Genomic DNA, 26,416 nt, shown 5'->3' with positions numbered 1-26,416 from the left:
GAGGGAGAGAGAGTAATGGATAAGTGGGTGGATGGGTGGGTGGATGGATGGATGCATGATGCATGGGCAATGGAGGGAGGGAGAGAAGGAGGGAGAAGCAGAGATGGAGGGAGAGAGAGGTATGTGTGGATGGATGGACAGATGGGTAGAGATAAGGAGGGTTGGATGGATGGATGGATGGATGGATGGATGGGTGGATGGATGGATGGGTGGATGGAAGGAAGGAAGGATTGATGCCTACTATAGACAGGTTCCATGCCAGGCAATAAGGAATCAATGATGTATAAAAACTGATACAATTTCTATCCTCATGGAGTTTACAGTATAGTGGGATAAATAGGCATTATTCAAATAACCACACAAACAGATGTAAAATTGCAGTTGTGATGTGTGCAGGAGAGATACACAGCTTTGTGAGGCTCCATCTCAGGGGATCTGACCTGGTCTGTGAGACCAGAAAAGGCTCCCCGACAGGAGGACCTGAGTTGAAAGGCACGTGCACAGAGAGGCGAGGTGACAGCGTTTCTGGCTTACGCCGGGCGTCCCCAGTGTCCCATGAGGGAGGTGGGCTAGGGCGGCTGGAGCGGGCAGAGCAAGGAGCTGGTTGAGGACGACTCCCAGCTTCAGAGATGGGTGGACACAGAACTGGCCAAACTGAGAAGGAGCGTGTGAGCGTTTGGGAGGAGTCGGGCACGGCTCCCAGGCTCCTGGCTAGGTCTACAGGGTGACGCCAGTGCCATTCCCTGAGAGAGGGGAGGGGTCAGGACCTGGGTTTGGGTGTGTTGAGCTGGGCGCCTTGGGACGGCCATGAGGTGGTACTGGGAAGGCGTGGAGCTCAGGGCAGGTGGGAGCTGGAGCCTGGGGTGGGGGGAGTATCTGTATGTGGTCCACACCTGAAGCTGCAGGTACACGTGAAGTCACCCAGAAAGGGTATGGGAGATGGGAAGAAAGAGTGCCTCATGTCATCCTGGAGGAACTCGGTCTCGCAGGGGCTGGACAGTCTGAGCCGCCCAGGAGAGAAGGTGTAGCCAGAGGGGCGGAAGTCAGCCCAAAGGGGCCATTCGGAGGGACAGCAAAAGGTGAGGAGCAGGGAGCAGGGAGGCCTGGAACATGGCTGCGAAAGGGGTGAGGCAGAGAGGGTCTCGTGTCCTCAGCACTGCTGCTCACATGCACAGACGCTTATACATCTGAGCCGAGGCACCTCCCAAGGCATGTGCGCTGGAACCTTCTGGAAGCTTCCCTGCTGTCCCCACAGTGCTCACTGTCAGGTGGTGGCCACACCCCACTCAGAGTGGGGTTTTGTCCTGTGCTCATGTTTTCCTTTGTCTGTGGTCCTTGAACCCTTCGGTCCTTGGGGGCATTTTGGGGACCAGTGACTGACCGTCAATGTCATAGCAGTCAGTTTTCTCTAGGGTCTGGGAGCCAATTCATACAGAGTCTCGTGTCCACAGTTACTCATGGGCTCTTGGTCAAGGCTTTGGATGCGGGGTCCCGTTCACACACACCCGCGCACACGTGCTTTGTTTCTTCCTTCAGCCAAGTCACCCACTAAAATACTGTATTTCAATTTCTTTCAAATTGATCCATTGCCAAAAAATCCCCTAACTTACTATTACAAAAATAATCGTTACAATCTCCATAAATCATGAACCTACAATGATCATGGCAATCACAGACGTAACTGTTGTTATATGGAGATGGATGGCCCCCTGGTCACTGCAGCCTCTGTGACTGTCACGGTCCCTACAGATGATGCGCTCCGGGACTCGGGTCTGTCCAGCGCCTGCAGGCCACCTCTCCAGCCCAGGGCCACCAGACCGAGGCCCGCCACGCCCAGTGGTGAACCTGGGCCTCACGCCCTCCTCCTCCCCAATCCCACAAAGCCCACCCGGCCACGCTGGGCCCACGGTTCCCATCTGGGCCGGAGCTCCAGGGGTGCACGCTCTGCAAGGCTCGCAGGAGGCTGAGTGCCCTGGGCTGGCACCACGCCCCTGCCCGTCCCCGCCACCCCAGCACACGCTGCACCTGCTGCCCCCTTTCTGCTGCTGGGTCGAATCTGTGCCTGGCCCGTCTCTACCGCCAGCAGTGTTCAAGGAGGGAAGTTTTGCCCCAATTCAGCCAGAACAGCCTTTTCTTTCTGAATGTCTGAGCTGGAAGGGACCCCTCCCAGGTGGGCAGCAGCGGAGGGGAAGCTCTGGCGGGGCTGGTGTGGGGTTGGGACCGGCCACGGGGGGCAGGGGGACGGGAAGACGCCAACCCAGCCACGCTGGCTGCAAGGAGGTCACGGCCCGGTGGCTCTGTGCCTGCCGTGGACTCTGCCATGGCAGTGCATACGCTTAATGGCCACCAAGCCTATAATTTGCATGTGTTATGGTATTAAAACCCTGTAATTTTATAGAACTTAGCCCGGTCAGAAGTGCCCGCCTAATATACCCAGCGCGGTTTCTAAGTCGCTTGCAGAGGCTGATCGGGCTGTGGTCACTGCCATGAGAAGGGGGCTTTGGTCTTTCCACGAGGCTCCCTCCTCCCGCTGCAGAGGGTCCAGGATAGGATCAGGGGAGGTGCAGACTGGGGTGCAGAGGCCGGGGGCTGCAGGGTAGTGATGGGGAGAACCACGGGGCCCCGGGGGTCTCAGGACCAGGCTGTCGGGGCCTGTCGTGCCCACGTGGAGCTCCTGAAGCCTCTCCCAATGCCATGAGGGTCAACACAGGCTCCCGGGGGAGAAAGCACGGTGGGGGGGGTGGACTCAGAGACGCCAGGCTGAGCTGTAGCCCAAGAGGCCATCCTGCCTGCTTCCCTTTCCAGGGGGGGGTCCTGCCGTCAGCGGGACCCTCCTGCCCACACACGCCCTCTACTGTCATGGCCCCGGGGCTGGGGTCCCGTGTGCATGTCTGTGGCCACCACCACCCACAGTGTCTGTCTTGGTCATTTCCGGCTGCTGTAGAAAATGCCACAGGCTGGCGGCTGACCCAACAGACACTCATTCTGTAATAGTCCTGGAGGCTGGGGGTCCGAGGTCGGGGTGCCCAATGGCCAGTTTCCGGGAGAGCCTTCCCTCTGTGTCCTCACCTGGCAGGGAGAGGGCTCTGGCATCTCTCCTTATAAAGGCTCCCCCGTGTCCTGTTGGATGCGGCCCCGCCCATAGGACCTCCTCCTACCTGAGCTGCTTCCCTGAAGCCCCATCTCCACGTACAGTCACCTGGGGGGGAGGTCACAGCCCCTTCCACGTCTCACACTCTACAGGCCCCGCGTGCCCACAGCCCCCTTCCCCCTGGCAGCCGTGACGTGCTCTGCATTTCAGGGAACGGCCCCACCAGGAGCCCCATTGCATGCCTGGCACCGTGCCCACCTTCCCCCGACCTCCCCTCCCTGGTCAGGTCAATGGCCCACGTGCCGGCCTGCTGCCCCGGAGCATGATGGGCACCTGTCTCACTCCCTCCGTGGCCTCATCTCACCTGAACCCCTGCACTTTCCCCCTAGTGTGTCCACCCAAGCCCTGGCCTGGCAGAGTCTCCCCTCACCAGACGGGTCTTTCATAAAGATGTGCTTGTCTCACTCGCCACGCAGCCCCTGGCGGGCTGCAACTCACCATGGGATCAAGTCCAACCTCCCCAGCAAGACTGCTGAGGCCTCGAATGATCTGACCCCGCCATCTCCCCTTTGCTGTCCGTGGGCCCAGGTTCCTACAGATGCTTCCTTCTCTCAGATGCTTTCCCTCAATCTTCACCTGATGTCTGCTCACCCGCAGTTCAGATCCAGGGAGGGAGGTGGTGCTTAAGCCCCAGGCAGGTTCGCAGGCTCACACGCACCCACCAACGCACTCGGACCTGAGGATGCCGCGAATCGCCCGTCCTGAGCAAAGGACAGAAACCCCCGTCCTCTGCCAGACCGCACGGCGCATTGTCTCACGGGGTGAGAGGCAGGCAGCCCCGATACCCAGGCGTCCCCTCGACTGGGCCAGGGCCCCCTTGTCTTCCTGGTGCCCCGAGGGGCCATGTGCTCTCAGGGAGTGGGCAGCGCAGGCAGGACCACCGGGCCATGGTTGAGAGCGGGCAGCTGCCGAGGGCTGAACCCCATTTCTCGACTGGCCACGGACAACCGGGTCCTTTTGAGAAGCTGGGTGTGGTTCTCTCTGGGCTGACCCAGGACCTGGCCCAGGTGCCCCCCACCACAGGGCCGGGCTCTGCTGGGTGCAAGGACACCCACCCCCACTCTGCCGCAGCCGTGATGGGAAGACAGGCGCTTGGTGAGACCCCATGGCCCCAGCAGCTGCCAGCCTCATCCCCACCTGCCCTAGAGGGTCTGGTTCCTGCTGGACAAACCTCTGTGCAACATGGACGCCTTGGGCTACAGGGGCGGCGCTGGGGGAGGGCTTTTCCTTCAGGAAATGCCTAAAGGAAGCTCTCAGGTCACGAGACCTGGACCCTGTCTGGGACAGGAGCTGGGGAGGGAAATGAGCGTTTTCAGGTGGTAGGGATGCTTTTGGGGGACGGGCCCAGGCGCCCAGCAACGCCAGGGCCCTTTGCTGTACAGGCTCGGGGCTCGGCACGCCCTCCATGCACAACAAGGGCCGAGCTCCACGCAATTCTGCCCTCTCCCTTCCACCCTCCCCAGGGCCCCTGGGTCCCCAGGCCCAGGAGGGCGGTGGGCTCCGTGGCTCACCAAGAGGTCATGAGCGGTGGCCCCGTGTGGTCCTGGGTGCCCTCCGGTGGCCGGAACTGGCCTGGGGAGGGCTCTGCAGGCCCAGCCGGGCACGAGTCCCGAGGGGAGACCATGTCCTGCTTTCCTCCTCACGCACCTTGAGTGCTTTGTCTAATTCCCGAGCTCCTCTCCGCTCTGTGCTTCAAAGAAGCCACAGGACACCTGCCCGACTGGCAGGAGGGCGCTGCCTGGCTTGGGTGATGCAGGGTGGGGTCTCTCCCGGTGCTGTCCCCCCGGGGAAGCGAGATGGGGGGTTCTGGGGGGCCATGAGTGGTCAGGGGCTGCCAGGTCCATCTGAGGGGTCTCTGGTCATCTCGGTCAGGGGCCTGTGAAGCTTTGAGGGGAAGCCCACCCCACGGAGGCCCTTGATGCCCTCTCCCTCCGGTGTCCCGGCCGCCATAACAACAGCAAGGAGACATTGATTTCTGCTGAAAGAACATTAAGATCTATTGACGGGGAGGTTTCCATTGATTCACTGGGAAGCAGGGTCGGGTGGGCCTCCCCCTGCCAGGAGGTAAATCAGCCCCTCGCCTGAGGTTGGGGTCAATATCTGCTCTTTTCAGGCTGTCACCACTGTCCATTCTCAAGGTTAATCCAATCAACAAGGCTGGGGTTGAGGGGGGGGGGGCGTCAGCGAGAAAACAAAACAGCCGCAGCCATGGCCACGAAAGCCAAGAGCACAGGCCACATGGGTCCTGGTGCCGGTGGTCAGCCCAAGGTAGATGCAGCTGCTCTGGGCCCGGCTGATGTTTCATCTTCAACTCAGAGAAGCCCCTTTAGTGAACCACACGTCCCTACCCCGTTGCCCTACGCTCACTGCCCACCAGCTGAGCAGGCCCCGTGGCCGCAGGACCGCACAGCCTGGCCACAGAGCCCAGCCGACTCCGACGGCTGACTTCATGCCCACGTGTCCCCCTGAGGCCGGCACAGGGCTCTTCTACCCAAGTCGGGGAGACGTGGCCATCACCTCCCTCCGCCACTCCCACCACTCCCGCGACGGGGGGTCCAGAGTGGGGACCCCTTGGGATGCTTGAGTGTTAAATGAGAGGAGGCGGGAACGTGGCAGTAGATGCGCGGCAGCAGGGCCTCAGAAACTTCCACTCCTCCCCCCTTTCTCCGCCTGGGAGCAAGAGACACCAAGGGAATAGTAGCCCCCTCCCTCCAGGGTGCGCCCGAGGCTGGACCTACGAGGAGACTGGGAGCGAGTGTGGGGACCAGGCGGCCTGCGGCAGGTCTAGCCAGACACCCCCCAAGACCAGGGGGCCCTCCGCCCTGTTCCCCTCGCCCTGGGGCTCTTGGGCCCCCTCCCCCTGACTCACACACGGGGGTCCCACAGCCCTGCCCCCGCTCACTGTCTCCTGTGGCTTTTCACCCAGCCCACCTCTCTCCCCAAGCCTAGCAACTGGCAAGGGTGTCTGCTTTGGAAGTGTCACCCGCATCTTCAGCATCCCATGTCTATAGATTATCTCTCCACCTCTGCCCCTAACCTGCTCTGCTTCTGTCTTTCCTGTCACAGTAAACACCCTTCCACCCACACACCTGTTTAGCTAGGGACCCAGGAGCTGCCTTCCTCTGGCTCCACCGTGGGGCTGCTGGTCTCCCTTCTCTGTCTCTCTCTGTCTCTGCCTCTGTCTCCCTCTCTGTCTCTTCCTCTCCCTTCCCTCCCTCCCTGCTTCTCTCTCTGTGTCTCTCAATGGCTTCCCCCCGCCACATCCCAGCCACTTTCTCAGACCCTTAACTATTCGTCCCTCTTCCTCTCTTTGGGGTCCCCATGTTCTTTGCTGCCCGATACTCGTGAAGGCCAGCGCCCTGTAGCCCTCCTGAAGTCCTGGGCACCCTCCTGGAGAGGCCGCTCGGGGTCACCTTGCAGCAGTGGGCACAGAACTGAACTCCTGAGCCGGCTGGCGGGGACACGCCCGCACCCGCGCCTCGGGCCCCCTGGGCAGCACAGGCTCCGCAGCACGACGGCCCTGGGGCCCAGGGCGGCCGGTGTGCCCTCCTGGCCGTGAACTAGCACCTGGCGTGGCTGCCCGCTCGCTCAGCTCTGCCGCTGACGCGATCCAGCCTTCCTGCACGGCCTGCGCACAAAACTCCCCGGGAAGCGGAAGCGGATGCCCCAGTGCCTTCCCGCGACCGGCTCCCGCCCCGCGCTGCGCCCTCCGGAGCGTGTGGTGGGGTCAGAGCCTCTGGTGCCGCGCCTGCGGGCCCTCCCTCCAGCCCAGGGAGTCAGTTAGAGGGGGCTTAGTGGGTTAGCTGGCCCGACCCTGGGGTGGGCGCTGCTGGCCAGAACAAACGGGCCAGATTGCACAGAAAACCCTGCCGGCCGCGGCCGCTCGGGGCCGAGCCCTGGGGACCTGGGAGCCGGTGAGGCCAGGTGGGCACAGGGCTGCCTTTGGGTGGCCGGGGGAGCATCTGGGTCTCCAGCTCCCGCCCAGCTTCAGGCCCTGAACGTCAGAGTCCCTTCTCTTTGCTCGTCTGCCTGTAATTCTCCCCCCGTCCACGTTCCCCCGACCCAGTCCACATCCCCTGTCAGCCCCCCTGGCACGTCACCCCCGGTCCCCCCGTCACACAGAGCCTCCTGCCCCCGCTCTGCCCTGTGCCTCCTACAGACCCTGCTGTCCCCTCCCGAGCACCCCCAGGCTCCCCCCGCCCCGGGGCCCCTTGGCCGCCCTCCCCCCACCACGGGGGCTCCTCCTGCCTGACGGAGCTGCTGACCACGTGTGCTCACCGCTGCCCTCCCCAAGCATGTGGGCCGCCTCTTACGGGGGGCCCCAAGGGCACGATGCACAGCCAGGTCCCGGCCGCCGCCCTCCTTCTCAGCGCTGGCCTGGGCTGCCCCCTGCGCGCCCCCTCCCCGGGACCATGGGCTGCACCCTCCCTCACACGGGCTTTGGGGAGGTTCGGGTGCAGGGACCCAAGCCCTTCCAGGGACTGGCGGTTGATCAGGGTCTTTATGGATGGCTGCACCCCCAGTGACCCCACCTCCCAATACTCACACCCACCTGTGACCCGCCCTGGAGTGTGGCAGGGACCCCAGGACCTCTCCTGACCTAAGGAGCCAGAAGAAGATGTGGACATCACCACCAAGCCAAGGTCACACCAGGACGGGGGCTTCTGCTAGGCTCACCCCTGGGGTCGGCTGGGTGTCCAGGGCCAGAGGGAGACCCAGGCCTAAAGCTGGCAGTGAGTTTGGAACCGGGTCCGCCCTCCAGGCGAAACTTCAGATGAGACCGCGGCTCAGCCACCCCAGGCTGGGGTTTGCACAGGGGCCGTGCCGATTCCCAGGTAGAAGCAGAGGGGCCCTTTCACCCCATGAGCTCCCTCCTGGAAAGCAGACACAGGGGTCCAGATTGAAAGACTGTGGTCCTCTGACCCCAGGTCTTCCACCACCTCTGCGCTTGTGTCGGACTCTCCCCGGGGCGACGAGCCCAGGTGAAGGGCCAGTGCAGGGAGCAGGGGTGGCCCACGGACAGCCATGCCGACCCCTGCCGTCCCCCTGCCGCCCCTCCAGACAGACAGCGCTTGACCGGACGGGAGCAGAGGTCAGCCCTGAACACCCTGCCATGTCCCCGGGTCTCAGACGGGCGCATCTGGGGTGCAGTGACCCCACACACCCTCAGAGTGTATTAACGTGCCCAGAGACCGCGTTCCCCGGATGAGCCGCGTTTCACTGCGGCGTCCTCCACAGAGCCATCTGGATGGCAGATGGACCAGGGCGTGGAGGGAAGGAAGATGTCCCCGTGACACGATAGTAACCGCGCTCTCCCTGTGGCCTGGTGACAGCTCACAGCGCACCTCAGGCCGTAGTAACAACGGAGGAGAGCCCAGTCCACGAGGCCAGGCAGGCAAAGCTGCAGGGTTGCTGAGGGTGCCCGGCCGCAGGACACCGGGGGGGACGCTGCAGGCGCTCCATAAACATGCAAGAGCGAAAGCCTTGCAGAGACGGGCTCACCCTGGCCGAGAGCACAGATGTGAGCGTTCACAGACCAGATACACATTCTTGCGCCTCAAACGCGCTACTTTGACCCCACCCACCATTTCTACCCGCCTCTGCTCTGCAGTTTCTGACCCACGCGCTCACTGTGTGTCCTGCCCCTCCCGGCGCCCAGCCTGGTTGGGGGGACTTGGGAGGGGCTGCCTGGCCCCGGTAGGCACGCGAGAAGCCAGCGTCATGGGGGCTGGAGATGAGAGTGACGGGCGATGGTGGCCCAGCAGGTCCCGGGAGCGACTGGGCTGGTGTCGGGGTGGGAGAGACAGAGACATCGCGGCGAGGGGCTCGGCCGTGTGGAAAGCGGAGGGGCCGGTGTGCAGACGGGGTGTACACAGAGGAAGGTGCCCGTCTGTTGGTTTGGTCTTGAAGGTGGAAGAGACGCACGTCGGCTCAGCGGCTTGGAGGCACGAGGCACCAGAGGGGTCGGCTTGAAGACGTAGATTAGAAGACTGAGGAACGACCCCAGGAGACAGGACAGGGGAGGGGCCAAGGCTGTGCCCTGGACTCGTCCTTCCTGGGAGGGCAGCCTCCACGCATGGGTAGGCCCTGGGCACCCGGACAGCACGTAATCCAGCTCTGGCGGGTGGTGGGTGGGAAACCAGGCATGCGAGCCACAGGCTTGGTGCAGCAAGGCCCGCAGATGCTTAGGGATAGTAGGGGGAGGGGAGGGGGGGAGGGGGAGAGAGGGGGGAGGGGGAGGGGGAGAGAGGGGGGAGGGGGAGAGAGGGAGGGAGGGGGAGGGGGAGGGCGGAGGGGAGAGAGAGGGGAGGGGGAGAGAGGGAGGGGGAGGGGGAGAGAGGGAGGGAGGGGGAGGGGGAGGGGGAAGGAGACCCTTGGTAAATGGACCTTTGTTCAATGTGCCCTGGCTTTGAGGGAAGGAAGGGGCTACTTCTGCTTCAGCAACTGGCAAACACCTCTTGGGGAATCAGACACACTTTGTATGGAGAGGTGAATGGGGGTCACAAACGTCAAGGAAAGCTCAGGGCACCGAGGCTGCAGAACAGCTGGTCCACAGGCCTGGGGTCACTGAGACGACCTCTCCCTCCCGGGTCGTGTCCAGGATGGGCAGTGTGGCTGGAGACTGGTGGCGAGAGGCCACCCAGCGCCCATATGGAGGACGGGCCAGGAAGGGAGAACCTGGACGCAGGGTGGCCCCTGCCCGGCCTGTCCACCGGGAGGCACACAGCTGAACCCCTCGGGGTCTCCAAGGACCAGCTCCTCCCACCCCGACCTCAGGGGAAGAGCTGTAGTCATGGTAACCTCTCCATCTTCTGACTAAATTTCGGAACTGGGAGTATTTGAGTCATCAGGAAATTCAATTAGTGGAGTGACATTCTGTCACGCACGGCTCTGCACACTGATTCCCGCTTTCTGGGAGATAATTGGCATATTTGTGAAAAACTGCCATTTAATATTTATCAGCCACTGCTTTTCAGTAAATGAATACTCTGTTAAACTCCCTCCCCTAGTGACTCGGAGACGGAGTGGGCGAGGCCAGGAGCACAGAGGCTCGGGACCAGTCCCGACTCCCGCGCCCCCGACCAGGCCGAGGGAGCCTGTGTCCCTGAGACGGGGGGATGGGCAGCACCGGTTCATCACTCCCAGGAAGGCTGACGCCCAGGGGCGGGTCAAGGGCCCATGGCCCAGCTCCCACCCCGTCCCCCTCGTCCCCGCTGCACTGAGAAGAAACTACCTGCCGACTCAGAGGAACAGAGAGGAGCCACGGTCAGCAGGGGCAGGGATCAGGGCGTCTGGGAGGGGTCAGGGCACCAGCTCCCAGTGATAAGGCGAGTTCTGGGCCCTAGTGCAGCCTGGGGACGGTGGTTCACATTTCTGTGCACAGACTTGACAGCGGCTGACAGCACGGATCTTAAATGTTCTCCCCCCCACACAGGAGCAACCACGAGAGGGTCATGAACTCGATCGTGGGGGTCCCTTCACGACAACGTGCAGGTAGATCAGGGCATCACTTCGCACGCGCTAAATCTATTGCAGTTTTATTCGTCAATTATCTAGTTATAAAGCTTGATAAAATAATAATAAAAATACAAATCGCCGGCAGGCCGGAGGGCTGCGAGATCAGCTCGTTTGCTAACGAGGTCCCTGGGGCTTCATACCCACTCCTGCTCCCCTCCCCTGGGGCGGGAGCCCCCCAGGCCACTCCCACCCTGCATCCCTCAGCCCCATCTCTCCTCCCCGTGGGTGGAGAGTGGGAGATTGGGATTGACATGTATACACTAATATGTATAAAACAGATAACTAATAAGAACCTGCTGTATAAAAATAACATAAAATTCAAAAAAATGAATAATTAATTAAATCACACACACAAGAAAAAGAACAAATCCGGACGTGAATGGGGACAGACGTTATGCAAAAGTCTGTTACAGGAGAGAGGACACCTCCATCTCAGGATCCGCGAGCATACCAGCACCAACAGGAAGAGGCTTTCACAGCAGGCGGAAGCCAGGCTCAGCAGAAACTGGTCAGGGGAGGCCGGCAGGCATGGATTTGGCTGACAGCAGGTGAGGGTCCCCGATTCTAAGGGGGCGCTCCCCACTCGGTCCCACCACGGCAACCCGGCATCTCCGTGCTTTGCCTGGATTTCGTTTTGCTTTTCTCTTGTTCCTACTGGGGACCCTCCCTGGATGTCCCCCGACATCCACCTGCCCAGTCGTCCTTCAAATCCAAACCCTGACACTGCTTGGGGGCGTGGAGGACAGCCCCCTCCCCCCACCCAGAATTCCCACAAGGTCACTTCCTCTGTATCTCCGTCTGATGGTCTGTTGCCCCAGTGAGTGTGCCCAGGTGTGTGCCTGGCCCCCAGCTCTGGAGGAAGGGAGGGAGTGGCGGGTGGGAGTCTCCTGTATCCCCCAAGCCCTGCTGTACCCTGCATGGGCCCCTCAGAGCCGCCCCATCCCCCAGAGCTGTAGTGAGGGTCACACGTTCAGACACTCCTGTGATTCTCAATGTTCTAGGCGCCAAGTTAAGCAAAATTAAAACAGAAACAGGTGAAACAGACTTTATTGATATCACTTTAAGCTAATATAGTGTACACTTTATCATTTCAACATGTCATCAGGAGGGGTAAGCATTGGGACAGCTCACTTTTTTCACACTCGGTCTGAAGTCTGGTGCGTGTTTCACCTCCCGCATATCTCACTGTGGTGGGCGTTTCAGACGCTCATGAGCTGTGCGGGTCCAGAGGGTCAGCCTCCCGCCCTGCGAGGGCCGGTGTGGCTGGACGGTCCTGCTTGCCCTGTTCCCGCCCCGCCTCCTCAGGGACCCGTCCTTCTGTGGGGGACTCGGGTTTAGGTGGAAGAGACAGAATCTGTGCTCCATTGGCCCGTTTGCAGAAGCTCTGGCCCCAGGGTCCCAAGCCCCATTCTGGGCAGAGGCCGGTTTTCCTGGGGCTGCTGTGAATCCCTCCGAGTTGGCACCCAGCAGGCTGGCCCGGCCTGGCAGAGGCTGTGGCTTCCGCAGTGACATGGGGGAGACAGTGAGAGGCAGACCTGGCCTGGAAGAGGGGCGCTGCGTGAGAGGGGCCTCCTCTGTCCCCACCCAGAGGCAGGTGGTGTCAGCACTGTTCTGGCATCTGCTCCAGGCCCCTGTTCCCTGGAACCTGTATTTCCTGTTTCCCATCCCTGCCCTCCACTAGAACGAAGGCCCGCAGTGGGCAGGGGCCCTGATCTCTCATTCCTGCCGGAGCAAGCCCAGCTGACTGCTGCTTTACCCACAGGGACACGAGGGGTCCAGGGCCAGGGAAGCGAGTCCCCCACCCCTCTATGCTAAGTCCCCAGGGACGCAGACCAGGACCACTCCTGGTGTCCAGCCCAAGTGACCCTCAGGGATTGGGGCACACTAAGCGTTGTGAGTCCAGAAGTTCCCCCCCCCCCCACCCCATGCCCAGAGACGTTTAGTCACGAGACCAGGACCCAGCCCATCAGGGACCCACCTGCTCTCATCAGACAAGGCTCCCAGGGAGGGGCTGACTCTCCCACCTGGGGGCCTCCCCCCGGGGCTATTCCACCGCCCCAAATCAGAAACAGTCAAGGGAGGGGGCCCTCCAGAGTCAACTCCTCGCTGAGCAGCTCCCTGAGATGGTGGCCCCAAAAGGAGGGTGGGAGGTGGTCGGGGTTAGGGGAGGGTGGGAATCCCAGGCTTCCCTGCCTGCCCCCCTCTGGAGTCACTTGTGTCTGCCCTGCTGGACCCTGGAAGCCCAGGAGGGGGCTGCCCAGCTCGGCAGAGAGTTGCCAGGACGATGTGCCAAACGAGTGAGCAAGTGAGGGGCTCCGTGGGTTCCTGGGGACCTCTGGCCTCTGACGGCTGCGTCCTCCCAGGCAGCCTGGGGCTCCGAGTCTGCAGGTGGACGTTTGCCAAATGCTGGGGCCTACAGCACCTGCTGTGCTGGCTTCAAATGCAGTTCCGGGCCCTGCCGCGGGCTTTCTGAGTCAGGATCTCCTGGAAATGCTCACCCGCGCCGGCCCAGGGATGCCAGGCCACAAGACCCTCCCACAAGAGGGCAGGAAGGCGGTGCCCGGCGGACAGCCAAATGCCCTGGGCAGCTCTCAGCCCGCGGGGAATCTGCTGGTCCCTCCTGGAGCCTGCCCGTCCTGGTGTGATGGCCACGGGGCAGGAAGCATCCCTGGGGTGCCCTTCTCCGCAGCAGCCAAGGCTCGGGGGCCCCCTTGGGCTGCACCTGCTCTGCCCGAGGGCCGCCCGTAGGTGCCACTGCACAGACCTGAGCGGAGCAGACAGCTACGGGCCTCTGGGCTGGAAGATGCTACAGCCGGGCTGGACTGAAGACAGCAAGAGCTGCTGAGGGCCCGCGGTAGAAGAGAAGGCAGGGGGTTGGGTTCTCTGCATTTTAGAAAAGCATGGACTGATCCACACTCAGAGCTAGGAGGGGCCAGTCCTGTTGGCCCGAGCCCCGGGGCAGCCCCTCTGTGGGTCCCACGAAATGACCGCCCAGCCCTGCAGACACCGCGGGGGTGGGGAGGCCCGCCTGCCTGGGCCCCTGCAGCCTCTGACGTCCTTTCCTCCTCTTTCAGGTATGGGTGGGGTGGTGCCTGCCCCCAGCAAAACCCCGTCCCGCCCAGAGCCTGCCCTGCAGGCCCAAGATGCCCTCGGGACAGCCGGACGCAGGTTCCCACTGGTGGAGGGCTGAGCCCCAGCCTGGGCCCTCGGATGCTCAGGGGTCCATCAGCACCCTAAGAGCAGGGTGCTTTCCTCAGCACTTCCGTTTGTTTCCAAAAGGCAGAAGCTCTGATGCGTCAAGCTTGTGTCTATTGTGTTTCCTGTGTGTTTGTTGTGTGTCACTCACACTTTGTTGCAGAAATGCAACAACCAGGTCTAGTTAGCTGTCACATCTTCTCTTTAATCCTATTGTCTCAGCTAAAATCCGCCCGCCCCGAGAACAGGATTCCCAAGAACCTAGGACCATTTGTGGGGAAACGCGGAGGGGCCACCATACGAGCTTGGGCCCAACAGCCAACCGCTGTGACCGCTGTCCAGGAGCACAGTGACCCAGGCAGGCACCCCTGAGCCAGGCCACCCTCAGTCCCCGTCCTTACACGCACTACGATCCCCCCCAAATTGTTTCTAGACAAACCCCTAAGTGTCCCCAGGAGTGACTCCTAAGTCCTATGTTAAATGTGAGCCAGCAGTGACTCGGGGCCTGGGCCAGGTGGCAGATGAGGACACGGGGCCCAGGACCAGGGAGCAGCTTCCTTACCTGCCGGTGGGGTCAGAGCAGGGCTCACCTCCGCCTCCTGGGAGAGCAGGCAAGTCTGCCCCCGCGACACGTGTCTGCAGCTGTCATCACCACTGTTTGATGAGAACCAGCACGCGTGGGCAGGGAGAAAACCACCAAGGATCAGAGTCAGACCATCCGAGCACCCGTCACTGCCAATGCTGATACTTTGTGTAGTTCTAATCGACAATTTCACATCCTTCAAGTCTTAAGAGCAGCTTTAAACTCCCAGTTCCTTCAACCCTGGATGGGGCTCCGCTGTGGACGTCCCACTGGAGATAGAGGCATGTGACTCAGAGCATCCCTGCAGCGGGGCCGGGCTGTGTCAGGCAGGGCCACCCCAGCCCTGGTGACAGCTCTGTGGAGGGCCCACCTTCCTGGGGGGGAAGAAAGCTCAGCTCGGGGCAGCATTCAGAAGACGTTTTCTTTTAGAGCCTTTCCTGCACAGACAGGATGCAGAAAGTGGAGAGAAAATGGATTTAGAGATTATCTACTTTTATTTAAAGGAAAAAACCCTTAATTTTGCATAATCAACTGGTGTGCACAGAAGCGGTGCAGCTGGCGGGGATTCTGGGCTCTATTCAGGTGAGTGAAAGGCCTGGGGGCCGAGAGCAGCTTCTGTAGGGCTGTTGCCACCTGCAGCGCTAAGTGCCCTGATTCAGTGGCACTGCAGCTCGGAGGGAAGGCGGCTCGTGAGAGGGCAAGTGCTCCTGTCTCATCCTGGAGGGGCAAGAACTGGCCCGGCGCCACCGAGACCTGGACAGGTGAATCTGGGTGTGTGTATGCCAGGCCCCCCTCTGCAGGAACACTCGGCAGCCGCCCCCTCACAGCCTCCAGGGAGGGACGGAGATTCAGTCTCTATCGGATTTGAGTTTGTCCCTTCAGAACCCACTCCCTTTTCCACTCCTGCATTTGTTCGTTCATTCAAATTTGGTCGACTCCAGAGCTGTGGTCTGAATGCTTGAGTCCCTCCAAAATGTATATGTTGAAATCCTAACCCCAATGTGATGGTATTGGGAGGTGATGAGGTCCGGAGTGTGGGGCGCCCATGGAAGGGATTAGCGTCCTTATTACAGAGACCCCAGAGAGCTCCCTCTCCCCATCCACCACCTGAGGACACAGCAGGAAGACGCTGGCTGTGAACCGGAAGGAGGGTTCTTCCCAGACACCCATCATTCTGGCACCTTGATCTGGGGTTTCCAGCCTCCAGAGCTGTGGGAAATAAGTTTCTGTTGTTTATAAGCCCCCAGTCTTATGAGAGCCCAGGTGCTCTTCTCCTTGGGAGGGTACAGAGGGCCCGAACCCTACACAAGCCAGAATCCAGGGCTGGGGACAGGGGTCAGTGAGGACAGTGACATGGGTGGTGGGTAAGAGAGGGTCTACCGATGCCACTACCCGCCAAACAGCCAGCAGGACACGCACCAGGCCAGTCCTTTGGAGTTCAATGGCCAGAAGCCACAAGACCACACAAGTCACATTGCACCGTGGGGTGTCCCCAAACACCCACTTGTCACCTCATGAGGAGAGCAGAGGCAAACACATCTCAAAGCCTAAGAATTTGCCCCAGGGAGTTTGCATTGCCCGAACCAGAGGGCTTCAAATGAGACACTGCACTACTTAGTGTCTCTACCACCAGGGAGGTGACATCCCCCAGAGAGGCTTTGCTGGTGGAAGAGAAGGAAGGAGCAGCCCCAGCTGTTAGGACACCCGTGACCTGCTCCCAGCCTGTCCAGCCCTTTCCCCCAGCCCTGCTCAGACCTGACCTTCCAGCGGAAGTGACCTGAGTGATGTGCCCTCGGGGAGTGGACGGATGTTGCCCAGGGCTCCGCTCCGGGCACCTTCAGGAATGGCGGGCGAGCTGGGTGGCTGGGACAGCGGGGACAGGGGCAGAATGGGGGCTGGAGGGGAGGGAAGACGGCTCAGAGCAGGACCCAGTGGAAAGGGAGCCAAACGCTCAGGCTTCTCCAAAGCCCCAAAGGAATGGAAAAGTGTAGCCACCACCCGGCAGGGACAAGCATGGGGTGGTGACAGATGGGACCCCCAGCACCATCAGTCTCCCAGGAAGGAGGGGGCTGCCGAGGGGAGGGCTGCAAGGGGAATGGGCTGGAATTGGATTTTCTGGCTGTGCTGACTTCTGAGAAGGAGGCAAGCTGTTGAGAATACACGACAGGATGCACCAGCGAGGAAGCGGGTGAATCACACACGTCACGTCGCCGGTTCAGGGAAATACTAACCACTTTCTCCCAGTCACCCTATCACCACCCGAGGGGAATCAGACAGGGATGCAAATCCGCCCATGGCACACCCTCCTCCACCCAGGGGGGTGGCAGGCAGTGGTCTTCCCCTCGCTGACCATCAAGACCCCTGTCCCCTAGGGGGCTCGGTCCCTGGAGACAGAGCCAAGTCACCAGGCCCCAGTTACTGGGCACCTGCAGCAGAGGCCGTGTGACCTTGGCAACCGCTCACCTCCCCTGGGGAAGCCAGACCCGCCTCCGGGGCTGCCCAGGGGCCGGGGGAGCACTGTCTGTGACAGGGGAGGGAGGTGCCGAAGCCAGTGTGTCTGCAACTGCTCCCAGGCGGGACCTTTGCCATCAGAGGCTGAAGACAGAGGCCCCCGGTCTGGAGGCGCGAGGAGTTTGCTTGAGAAGGGCCACACACGTGCCGGGGGCCCTGGGACATCACCGTGGGGAGCCCCCAAGGCTCCTTCCAGCCCTCAGGGCGCCAGCCCCTCTCCCCTTGTCTTTCCAGTGGTGGGTGACGCTGGTGCCAACGCTGACCACAGGACACCAGCCTCCTGCAGCACCTCAGTGACTGTGCTTCTTGGCTGGTCCCCCCTCACTGGACCCATGTCAAGCCTGATGCACCGTGAGCCCCACGTGGGTACCAGGTGGCAGGCGGAAAGTGCGTGTGGAGAGCACAGTTCTGTGACCTCAGCTCACAGAGCACGAAGCCAGGAGCAGGGGTGTGCAAGTCTGCTGCATCTAAGTCCTGTACCATGTCCAGAAGCGTTTCCCCCTGTTAAGAGGGGCTGCAGCCGGACACCAGGAGGATACGAGAGGAAGGAGCCTCTTGAAGAAATCTAGTCTTGAAGCCCAGTGGGGCGGATGGCAGGATAAAGCCCACCCGCCAGTTGGGGGCATAGCGGTGGCCAAGGCCCATTTATAAGGAGGCAAAAGAGATGAAATGCCCATGATTAAATGTAACAGGAAATATGCGAGACCTGTGTGAGAACAACTTTAAGACATTCATGGAAAAAACAAAGTAAATCTGCACAAATGGAAATGAACTTAGCATCACAAAGTTCCTTTATAAATTCAGTACAATCACACACTCAAAAAATACTAATGGGTTTCTTTATGGCTTTATCTGGGATTAGCCAGGGATGTTTAAACATCATATGAGAATATACAAGCAGAAGCACCTGGGAAAGACATATGGGAGGGAGGGTTGGCTAGCTCGGGTGACATCAAAGGAACCATGAAGCCTCCACCGCAATCAGTGTGGTCCTGGAGTGAGGGGACAGACAGACAGACAGACAGACAGAGGAACAGAGTGGGAAGTGCAGAAACAGACCAACAGAGCTGGGTGGGATGGGGATGGCCGAGACCAGGAGAGGCACCAGAAGTGTCCCCCAGACCGCACGTAGCCTTGTGTGTGTGTGTGTGTGTCCGTGTGCACATAGGTGCGTGCGTGTGTGCCTATGTATGACCTTCCCCTGTGGGAAGGTCTCAGAGCCGGGCAACCCTGTGACAGGCAGCAACATGGCCTTTGGGGAGGAGCTGAAACAGACAACGTTGCACCCGTTCAGCCGGCCTCGGAGCAGGGGCCCGCCCCCTCCTGTGATGTCTGTACCCGTAAGTACCGCAGAGCTGAGCCCGCAAGGAGCAGAGATGGACAAGCTAGTCCTTGCGGGATTATACCTAAGTGAGCTCCTCACGCTACTTTGTCCACAGGAGGAATTTGGGGAATGGACCGACAGGGCCCTGGGAGTTTGGGGCTCCTGGGCAGGAAGGGGTGACATGAGAGATGCTGTGATTTGGGGATAGAGGCGGCCAGGACCCCAGAGATGGAAAACTCCCACAGGCAAAGCCCCGTCGGGCTGATGGAGAGCTCGGACGCCCAGGGCCTGGCTGGTGCCCCACTGGATGGGGCCGGGGAGGGGCCGAGGCAGGAAGTCCACTCTGGGCCACGAGTGGGAAGCAGAACAGGGGTTCGGGCGCCTCCCAGGCTGAGCCCTGGACCTTGGCCAACCCGACCCGCCAGCCCCGGTCCACCCAGGGCTTGCTTCCAGCCATGAGACCCTTCTACACACACTGGGCTCTGAGCCCCCAACCCCACAGGCCTCCCGAGGACGCGGGAGTGGGCCGCACGTAGGGGCCAGCACGTGTTAGCCTGAGCAGAAAGCAGGTTCCCCCTCACTCCCCTCCCCGGTCCCCGCACGTGCACCAGGGTGGGGACAGCTTGTCCCTTCCTCCGGCCCCAAGTCACCCCGGGCTCTCGAGGAGCCACGCAGGGTCAGGGCACCTGAGCACAGTGCTGGGTGGGCAGGTACCCTCCCTGTGACCTCGGGTGCTGCCCTGGGGGGGGCCTGGCATGGCCCGTAACCCTTCACTTGCTCACCCCCCAAACCAATCAAGTTCCAGGTCACTGAAAACAGGAAACAAGGAAAGAAAAAATAAATTAAACTCAGAAGCAAGGAGCAGAGAGGAGCAGTCAGTCCAAGCTTTGCTTTTTCTGGAGGCGCCTGAGGCATTCCCACATCCCAAGTCTCTCCTGCCCGTGTCTAAAGCGCAGCGAGGAGACAGGAAACGAGGCAGCAGCAAAGAAATTCACTTCCTCGCCTCGTTTTGAATAATCCCTAGGAAAAGTTCTTGGAATGATGTGAGGGTTCTGATAATTGGCCAATACGTTTTGTCCTTCAACAAAGGCATGAGGGTGCGGGAGGGTGCTGAGAAAGAAAAAAACCTTCTCTTTTAAAGTAATATCCTTGTTTGCGGAGTGGAAGTAATATCTCGTTGATTGCATTTGCTACTGTGTATCTGTCTCTCTCAATCCAGCTGCAGGAGGCGACCTCCAAATAGAGTTAATTTAATCGGCAGAAATCACCCTGCAACTGACTTTCCGGAAACTGAGATTAGATGAAATCTCTATTCCAACGAGCCTGCCTGTCATTAACTATTCCCCGTGAAAAGCCTAATGTACAGCATTTAAAAATCTCCCCAGGTGTTGTCAGATTCCGTAAAGGCGCTCTTCTATTAAGGAATTAGCAACAAGGGCCACGGGACTTGGTGATGAACAGACGGACCCCAGGATCTTGCTGTGGACAGGTTCCTGTGGACTGAGGCCGTGAGTGGCGGGCAGCAGAGACCCCAAAGCCACCTGCCCAGGGAGCAAGAAATATGCGGGGACCCCGAGAGAGCAGAGAGGGAAGAGGCCAGCTCCCCTCTGAGCAGGCTTGGGGTCCCCACCAGACAGGGACACCTGCCTTCCGCAAGGCCACAGGAAGGACGTGACTGCCAGGTTCAGCCCGTTCACCTCACCTGCGCTCTGGGCTGGAGCTTCATCACGTGGACGATGTGACCATGAACACATCCGTGTCTCACGTGTGTTCCTGCTTCCAAACTGGGGGCCCCTGGCGCCCTGCACGCCCTCCAGGTGACTTTGCACGCATGTACTCCAGGTTGGGCGGGATGATTGATCTCTGACCCCAGTGTGCAAACCAGCTCTGCGTTCTCCAGGTTGGGATGAGGGGGTCAAAGTCAGAGCTCTGACTTCCCTCCCCGTCTCTGTGCCCAGTGCCCACATCTATAAACCGGTTCCATGCTGGTCCCTCCGTGTGGGGATGCTGGGATTCCCTGAGGCCACACTGTAGGGACCAGTCTACCTTAGGCACAGGTGAAGGGCTTCCTGCACGTGACCTTGGATTGATACTTCGATTAGTGCTTTCACCCCCTGTAGCCATAAGATGGGGGGTGGGCTTGTCCAGCGCCCTGTAACTCATCAGAGCCTGATGGGGGATGGGGCGGCCAGGCCACCCACTGGTTCCCAGTTCAACCGAGAATCACGTCTGATTTCTCCTTGGAAACCATGCAAACAAGAAGGGAATGGCAAGACATCAATGATTTTTTTACACTTACCATGTGTCCTGCAACCTTGCTAAACTCACTTATTAGTTCTAGTAGAGCTTTGTATGCTGCAATGGATATTCTCCATAAATGATCATGTCATCTGTGAATAAAGACTTCCTCTCAAACAAATAAACAAACAAAAAGAAGGGAATGGCATGAAATATTCAAAGCGTTGAGAGAAAAAAAAAAACCCATAAAATTCTGAAACCTGAGTAATTATCCTTCAGAAGTGAAGGAAAAAGAAAGCCTTTCTCAGATAAACAAAGTTTGAGGGAGTTTGTGCCAATATACATGCCTTGTGAGAAATGTGAAAACAAGTTCTTTAGAGAGACAGAAAATGATATAGTTCAGAAACTCTGTTTAAAGAAAGAAAGAGCATTAGAGAGGACTAAGTGAAGGTACAGTAAACATTTATTTTCTTATTATTAATTGATCTAACAAATGACAGTTAAAAATAATGACAATGTATTTGATTATGTATCCTTATGTATGTATCTTATGTACATCTATCTATGCTGATATATAAAGAAAATGAACGTCAGGATAATACAAGTGACAAGAGGGAGGAATTAGGATTGTCTGGTTATTATGAGGCACTTAAACTACCCGTTAAGTGGTATAGTATTAATTGAATGTGTATTCGGATTGGTTGTAAATGTAAGCTGCAAACTCTAGGCAATAAGTTTAAAACAAAGTTAAAAAAGAAATACAACTGATACACTAAGAAAGGAGATTATGTAACATGCGCAATTAAAACCACGAAAGGCAGAAAAAGTGTGGCAGACAAAAATAAGAACAAAGAACAAGGGCATCAGACAGAAAACAGGTTTAGTTTTGTAGAAGCTGAAAGATTATTCTAAAATGTATACAAAAATTCAGAGTCCATAATAAATAAGACGATCTTGAAAAAGAGCAAAGTGGCCAGACTTCTCCATTGGCTATCAAGACTCGTTATTGAATACAAGCTCCAGTGATTAAAAGCATGGTACTGGTGCAAGAATGGTCAGGTAGAAGTTGGATAGAACCCAAAAGTAGACCTTGCATACGTGGAAATTGATTCATGACAGACTCCCAGGAAGCAGTGGGGAGAGGATGCCTTCAACAAATGCATCTAGAGATGATCACACTAAGTGAAGTCAGTCAGAAAGAGAAAGACAAACATCATATGATATCACTCATATGTGGAATCTAACATACAACACAAATGAACTTACCTGTGAAACAGAAACAGACTTACAGACAGAGAGCAGACTTGTGGTTGCCAAGGGGGAGGAGGTTGGGAGAGGGATGGAGTGGGAGGCTGGGATTAGTAGATGCAAAGTATTATATATACGATGGATAAACAACAAGGTCCTACTGTATGGCACAGGGAACTGTATTCAATATCCAGTGATAAATTATAATGGAAAAGAATATTAAAAAAAGAATATATATGTATAGCTGAATTACTTTGTTGTACAGTAGAAGTTAACACAACATTGTAAATCAACTCTACTTCAATAAAAAAATAAAATAAAAAAACAAAAATAAAATCAAATGATGTTGGAACAATTGAGTATTTGTGAGGAAAAAAGAAACAATCGAACTTGAACCCTTGATCACACCATACATAAAATTGAATCCAGGTGGATTGATAAACAAAAGAATCAATCTCCTAGAACATAATAGGGAAGAAAAGCTTCATGATTTGGAGAAAGATTTCTTGGCCACAAATACAAAAACCACAAACATTGGAGACTAAACTAATTGAATGCGGTATGTAGTGCCTTAATCCACATCTATTCACGGCACACACACCGGCGCATACCACAAACGTAATTTTGAGAGAAAGAAGCTTAACACAAAACAACCCATGCTGCATAATCGTATGCCCTGTGTGGCAGCGTTCAGGGCTGATATTTAGGGGGTAAATGACTCAATTTTAAGAAGTAATTCAAGAGTGTGGTTACCTGCAGGACAAGAGTAGAGTCTGGGGTTGGTGAGTGGGCCTGGAGGGTTTCAGAGAGCAAACAGGGTCTGTATGACCTGCTGTTGATTACGTGGTACTCATTTGATGAAACTGAATTAAGATGCACCTTATGCATCAGGTATTATTCTTCATATTAGAATGTTGAAACATGGTGACCTCCAAAATTTATCACCCTAACTGTAAATAGTTGCAAAAATGTGATTTTCGTGGTATTTCAGATGTTAAAACTATTACGTTATTACTTCACATTTTTGCAACAGAATCTAAATATACAGCAATGGATACCAGGCATCTATCTTTTAAAGGCTTCAGTAAGTGCTGGGTTTAAGTTGAAACGGAAGCACTTAATTTTTACCTTCCTTTCATACACTCATTCCAGTCCTCCATTAAATTGTAACCTAACATATTTTATGTTTTCAGGGTTTTTGATCATCCTATCATAATTTCCTATTATAACATGGATAAATATGTATATAAATTGATATTTTTTAATATCCAGGTGCCACTGGGCTTTAAATGCTAAAATTTTTTCTAGGTTGAGTTATGATTACAATTATTTTCGCAACACTAGATTAACAGCACATGAACGTAGTATACATTTTGACAAATGCTTAGCAAACGTAAAAAGGTTTTTTAAATGCATCTCATCCCCACATTTAAATCACACCCCCTTAGATGGTCTAATTGCTGGAATGAAGCGGCATTCAATTTTATTCTTACTTTTAATTTTAGAAATTTAATCTAAAGCACTGAGAACGTGCTCATATAAATAAGGTGAGAATGAAGGGAATGTTTTCGTTCGATGTACATCATTTCATTGAAGTTGGACACTGAGCTGTGTGCCAGTGAGCCCACTGTCTGTGGTACCCACGTGTCCCCCGCCGTGATGCTGTACTCACTGCATGATGTCGACAAGGGGTCCGTGCTCCCTCTCCTGGAAAAGCTGGCGGCCTGGGACTCTGGGACTCTGAGGCTGGACCCAAAGCGGGTATGTACTATCTCCCACCACGAAGATGGCTGATATCAAAAATCCAGAGAAAGACAGGTTTTGGGGAGAATGTGGAGGCTTCAGATTGCAGACCCAGCGTGGTCCAGCCCAAGGCCCGCATGAGTCAGCAGGTGCGGGAGTGAGGATGCCTTGGAGGGGGACTGCCTCCACCTGAGTATCCCTGAGATACAGCCGCCTGCCCAGCCCGTCAACGGTGACGGACGGTAAGGACACGGCTGTCCTTGTCTGCAGCCCCAGATTTCAGGGGTTTCCTTCCACAATAACCTGGTCATGCCACGCCCACAAGAGGGATCTGGCATCAGACATTATTTTAAATGATTATGACTTAAGCATTAAAATCAACTTATGATTATCATTCAAAATAAACTGTTACTAGAATTACTTTAAGTTTTAATAAGTTATGTGAGAGTCTGAGCTTAGTTGAAAGGAAAGAATTTGAAACCTACCTGAATTTGTAAAATCATTTGTTACCCAGTCATTGGAAATTCTCTCTCTCTTTTTTTTTCCCCCTAAATCAACAATAACTTGAATTGCCTTTTTGTTTAAAGACCATTGTTTTAGAACAGAAAACTTCAGACTATGGGCCAGATACAGCCTACAGCCTGTTTAGCTTTTTTTTGTATGACCCAACCCCTATAAATGGATTTTTAAAGGGTCTTACTAACAACAACACATGTGATGGAGGCTGCATGTGACCAACGAGCCTAAGACGCTTACGACCCGGCCCTTTACAGCGCAAGTTGGGGAATCTCTGCTTCGGGAAATCCTTTTCCAGGGTTTTGGTGGTAAAGTCCCCATTTTTGTCTGAAAAATATTTTTTCCTTCCTTTTCTCTCGAACACTAGATGTAAAAGTATTGACTCATATTTTTTCTTCCGTCCTTCGGAGATATTATTCTACTATTTTTTCTTGCCTCTGCTGTTCCTGCCAAGGGTTCTGTTATTAGCACAGTCGGTGATCTTTGGAGGTGATAGGTCTTTTCTCTCCGGCTACTTTTAAATTCTTACCTTTGATCTGGTATCTTTCAGGTTGCTTTTCAGGGTCGTTCTCAGTGTGAAAGTCTTATTGTTATACTCTTGTATTCATAATAAGTCTTCCATATGAGGATTCATGTCTGTCACCGATCTTAGAGAAGGCTCAGCCATTCTCTCTGTGGCTGTTGCCTCTCCCCAGCTTCCTCTGGTCTCTTTTTCTGGAACTACAATTAAACTATGGTGTTTATGGGTTTTGGTGTTTGTCCTTCAAGTTCTTTCCTGCCTCTTTGGGAACTTATTCAGTTCTCCCTTCCATTTTTGCCAATTGTCTCTCTTTAAAAAAATAATGATTTTTTTTCACTTCTTAAGGTTACCTTTTTTTTTTACTTTTCTGATATTCTTGGTATTCTTAATAGTTTTCTGATCTGTGCTGAGGTTTCTGATCTCCCTTTTTGTTGATTAAACATTCAAAAACAAATGGGCTTTGTGGTCAGCATTTCAGCCCCCCAGGTGCTGGGGGTCTGCGTCTCCTGTCCCCATAGCACTCTTGGAGCACCCTGAGTGTTTCGTCCTTCGGGATGTGAGCTGCTCAGCAGGGCTTTGTCTGAGAATCTGCTCAACTAGGAGAAGTACTTGAATCTCTTTTTTTGGTCATTTTTAGGTTTGCAAGCTATGCAGGTCGAGTTAATGCAAACCCAGCTGAGGACAGAGTCGGGCTGCCTTTCTCTTTGCCCTCAGGCTAATCCTTGTTCCCTTCATCCTTCACTGCCTTCATAGCCTTGGAGGACCACTCTTCATTTCTTTGGGAGGGGGTCTTCGTTCAGGGCTGCCTACCCCCATCCCAGGCGCACAACCTTAAAGACTCCAGCCAGGCCTCTTGGGGGCCAAGATGGACCAACAAGCCTTCAGCCCTCACAGCAGCCGCGGGACCCCAGGGTTCCTGTCTGCAGCCTCTCGGTCTTGCTCCTGAGACCTTCTCTACTTTCTCTAGAGCTGAGCTGTGCATTGACAAGGATGTTTAATTTCTATATGCAGCTTTTCTATGTTTCTGGAAGGACAGGGTATGTAAGTCCCCCCGTTGCTGTAAGGGGATGCTCCCACGATCCCTCTCAGACCCATAACTGGACACGCTGCCCCCAACAGACAGTCAGTTACCGCCCACCAGGATGGGGCAGGAGAACCTCCGCTGGCCTGGAAGAAAGCCAAGGGCACCTGTGAGGAGGGGAGGGGTTTGGATGGGAGGGGCCTACCCGAACAGAGCTCTTGGCCTGGGGATACCTGGCTATTGAGCACCTGCTCTGTGCCAGGCCTTCCTCCAGGTGCTGTGGACACAAGGAGAGGAAAATAAACGCCGTAATTGACAAAGCGTGTTCTGAGTTAATCCGCCCTAAGTGCCCCAGCCATGGTCTGTGTCTGTCTCCCCAGTTAAAACGTTTGTCACGTGGTCTTCACCTACCTGTTCCTCTGTCTGCCACACCAGACACAAGCATCTGTGTCCCAGAGCGTCCAGACTCCATTTTATTCAGGTCTGTACTTGTGCACCGGACTGGTATCTGGCATAAAGCGAGGCTGGAATTACCTGGTGGAGGAGTAGCTTAGTTCAGCGACTCAGGAAGTGGGTTTAATCAGGGAGGTCTCGGGAATGGAAAGCCTTCATCGCCGTCACCCCGGCCAGCCGACAGCTCCGGTCTCCCGGGCGCATCCAGCTTGGTCCTGATGTAGTGGGGGGCAGGACCCCACCCTCCATGGCTCCCTCGTGCAGCGCCAGGACACGCACCCTCCACCACACCCTGGGCCTGGGGTCCAGCTGCCCTGCGGCTCCCACACGGGTGGTGCACCTGCTGTGCCGGGCCACGCCTGGGGGGCCTGGGGGCTCTCGGGGAGGGTGGGGGG

This window comes from Balaenoptera borealis, assembly GCF_965194805.1.
Source record: "Balaenoptera borealis genome assembly, chromosome: 13".
NCBI classification, from domain to species: Eukaryota; Metazoa; Chordata; class Mammalia; order Artiodactyla; family Balaenopteridae; genus Balaenoptera; species Balaenoptera borealis.
This window is presented reverse-complemented; position numbering follows the sequence as displayed.